This window comes from Pteropus vampyrus, unplaced genomic scaffold, assembly GCF_000151845.1.
Source record: "Pteropus vampyrus isolate Shadow unplaced genomic scaffold, Pvam_2.0 Scaffold36, whole genome shotgun sequence".
Taxonomy (NCBI): domain Eukaryota; kingdom Metazoa; phylum Chordata; class Mammalia; order Chiroptera; family Pteropodidae; genus Pteropus; species Pteropus vampyrus.
The window spans coordinates 187,724-191,288 of record NW_011888817.1 but is presented as its reverse complement, the minus strand read 5'-3'; positions in this window follow the sequence as shown (position 1 = coordinate 191,288).

Genomic DNA, 3,565 nt, shown 5'->3' with positions numbered 1-3,565 from the left:
CCGGCCTTGGCAACGCGTATCTGAAAAGTCTGCTGTCTTCAGATGTGGCTGAATCCAGGAGCTCAATAGTATCAGAACCAGTTTCTCTCTGTCTCTTTGTGGTGGAACTTTATATAGGAAGGCTCTTCCCAACTTGTGGCACCAGCACTGACAGCTCCAGGCTTACATGCTGTTCTCTCTCAAAACCAGCAGGAAGAAGATGCTCTATTTCCCTAGCAGTCCCATTGACATGAATTGGTTCTGATTTATTTTTTTGTCTGAATGAAGTCACATGGCCATGTCGAAAGCGGTCCTTATGGCTAGGAGGATAAAGTAGTCTACTAGCATAGGCCTGGCCTGCATGCCCATTCCCAGAGCTTGGGTGAGAGTTATGCTCACCAAGTCATATGGACTAAAAGCAGAGGAAGGGCGGTGTCCCCAAAGGAAAATCGGGAAAGACAGATGTAAAATATAGGAAGAGCCAAGTGGGTTGATAGGACTTCAGCTCCATTTCAAATAGTGATGAGGGCTGAGAAGAACCACAAAGCAGGCAAATGGAAATAAGAAAAAGAAATTCGTTTTGACCCTTCTCTGGGACTAGTATCCCTTCCCCGCTCTTGAGGCATTTTGGGGATTAAAAAGTCAATGCCTTCAGCTTTTAGTTTTACTCTCTGGAGATTCCTCTTAAAGTGAGAGAATTCGAGATCGAAATTCCGAGGGTGGGAAGAAGAGGTTCCCAGGGTTTGAGCGAAGCGGTGCCCTTCGTGGGTCCGGACTCTTCCACTCAGCAATTATTCATGGAGTATCTGCTCCACATCAGGCAGAGTTCACAGCAATACAGCAGCCCTCACGGAGTTTGCTGTCTAAGATGAGGCACCGACAAGGACTATTAAATAAGACACATATAGCACCTCTGGTGGTGAGAAACGTTATGACAAAAACTAAAGCGTGGTGGGGAGACAGAGGGTCAAAAGGAGGTCAAGAAGGCATTTGAGCAAAGACTGAAGGACTTGAGGGATGAGGTTTGAGAGCCAGGTAGCTCTGTGGGGGAGCAGAGTTTAGGCAGAGAGAACAGCAAGATCGAAGACCATGGAGCAAAAGGACGTTTACGTCGTTGGAGGAGCCAGGAGGCTGGTGTGGCTGGACAAGGTTAGTGAAGGGAAGAATGGTAGGAGGTCTTGCTGTGTGCTCACATGACATTTTGCTGTGTGCTTGCATGACCTCTTCTTTGTGTGTGCTAGCTCTCTGATGTCTCCTTTTATAAGGGCACTAACCCCATCGTGAGGGCGCCACCCCCATGAAATTATCTAACAAAAATTAACTCCTAAAGGCCCCATCTCCAAATACCATCACTTTGGGGCAGAGGGTAGCACTTCAACATACGAATGGGAGTAGGACACACAAACGTTCAGTCCATAACACCTTTGTAACGAACTTTGATTTTGCTCAAGGTAGAGTCAGTGTCTGTGGCTTTCAACCAAGAATCCTAATTGTTGAGCACTTACTCAATTTCATTTAATTCTATTGTGGCTCTTAGAAAAGAAAACTAGAAGGGAAAGTGGAGAGAGCTCATAGTCCCTTATTCCCACTGCTAGAGAGATAGCTCAAAGCAGATTACAACTAGCAGAAGTCATTAGTGTCATCTTGATTTACGATACATCCATGTGTTTAAGAGTTTCCTCACTGCATAGTTCTAACTTCCTACCTCTTTCGTTGAAGGTTGCTGGTTTCTTCAATCAGGTCTGTAGTGAACCATAACTGCCCCCCAGGACTGGTTCATTCACAGACTCAGCTTTCCTCCTCACCTACTGCCCCCATCAGCTGCTTGGCTGTTAAGGAGCTGGGTGTTTCCTGTTTACAAAGAGATATGAAATAGATTAGTTGAGAAGTTCACCATTAATGCTTTGCTGCTTCCTTCTGATTCACAAGATGAATGTCACTTGGCCCTAGAATTTTATTTGTCTTTGGAAGTAATGGACTATGTTTAGTCCATGGATGATGTTTAGAAATTCGTGACACTATAAGACCGAATCTGTAAGGTGCTCAGTTTACATTACTCATTTGTATTTTGTTTATTTATACACCTTACCATGTTCCAAAGAGGATTTATTAAATATGAGCTATGCAAAAGATTTTTTTTTTAAATGATGAAGCTGGGGCTAAGTAAAAATTAAGGGAGGGGATAAGTCTGATGAATTAAGAGGCAAATTAGAACAGAAAGTTGCCTTACACATATTGCCTGAAGTTCTGTATAAATATTAAAGTTATACTGCAAATCTTGTTCTGAGCTTCCTGGTTGGCAAAGCAAATAGGGAAACACTTTTGATCGATAATTGATAGTGCCTTTAAGATTAAAAACAAACTAATTGCTCAGACAACAGGGCTGGTTGTAATTCTTTACTTACATAAGAAGTGGTAGTTGAATACCTGTCTTTTGTTTGGGCTCAGAAAACTTTAATTTTCTTAATCCCGGGAAATGCTATCCTTAAAAAACTCAAGAAACAAAAATTTAACTTTTCAGATCTGAAAAGTTAAAGTTGGTCACTCTAACCACAGAATAATCATCATTATTATTTTTTTACAAAGTGCCTTAAATCTTTTAAGGCACTTAAAAGATTTAAAATTTAAATAGTAATAACGTGGCATTTCATGATATGTAAATAGTAATAACATGTTTAAGTGTTTGCTTACAGATAGATCTCTAGATGCGTCTGGTGGGACCTGAAAAGCTTTCTAGTTCATTCTTTAAGTCCATCATGGTAAGATCATTAACTTTTATTTAATTGCAGTAAATTTTATTATCTTAATCATTTTTAAGTGTAAAGTTTAGTAATGTTAAGTATATTCACATTGTTGTGCAACAGATCTCTAGAACTTTTGTATCCTTCAAAAACAAAACTCTACCCATTAAACACTGAATGGCTCCCCATTCTCCGTTCCCCAGCCTCTAGCAGCTACCTTTCTACTTCCTGTTTCTGTGAATTCGACTACTCTAGATATGTCTTATCAGTAGAATCATACAATAGTTGTCATTCTGTGACTGGCTTATTTCACTTAGCTTAATTTCTTCAAGGTTCACCCATTATTGACATGAACCTTGTAGCATGTGAATAATATTCCTCTGTGTGTGTGTGTGTGTGTGTGTGTGTGTGTAACATTTTCTTTATCCATTTATTCCTGTGAGGACATTTGGGTTGCTTGCACATTTTGGCTATTGTGAATAATGCTGCAGTGAACACAGGTGTCAGATATCTCTTTAAGATCCTGCTTTTGGGTAAATACCCAGAAGTGGAATTGCTGGATCATGTGGTAATTCTATTTTTAATTTTTTGAGGAACATACACAGTGTTTTCCACAGTAGCTGTACCATCTTGTATTCCTACCAACAATACACAAGAGTTCCAGTTTCTCCACATCCTTGCCAACACTGGTTTCTGTAAGATTGTTAACCTTTGAGGAACAAAGGACCGGAGATTAATACACTTAAAATATTTTGTCTGATGGCAGAGTGCCTCAGCCCATCAGTATTTCAGGGACTCTTCCAAGGTATCCCCAATGTTTTATTTTTATTTATGTATTTATTTTA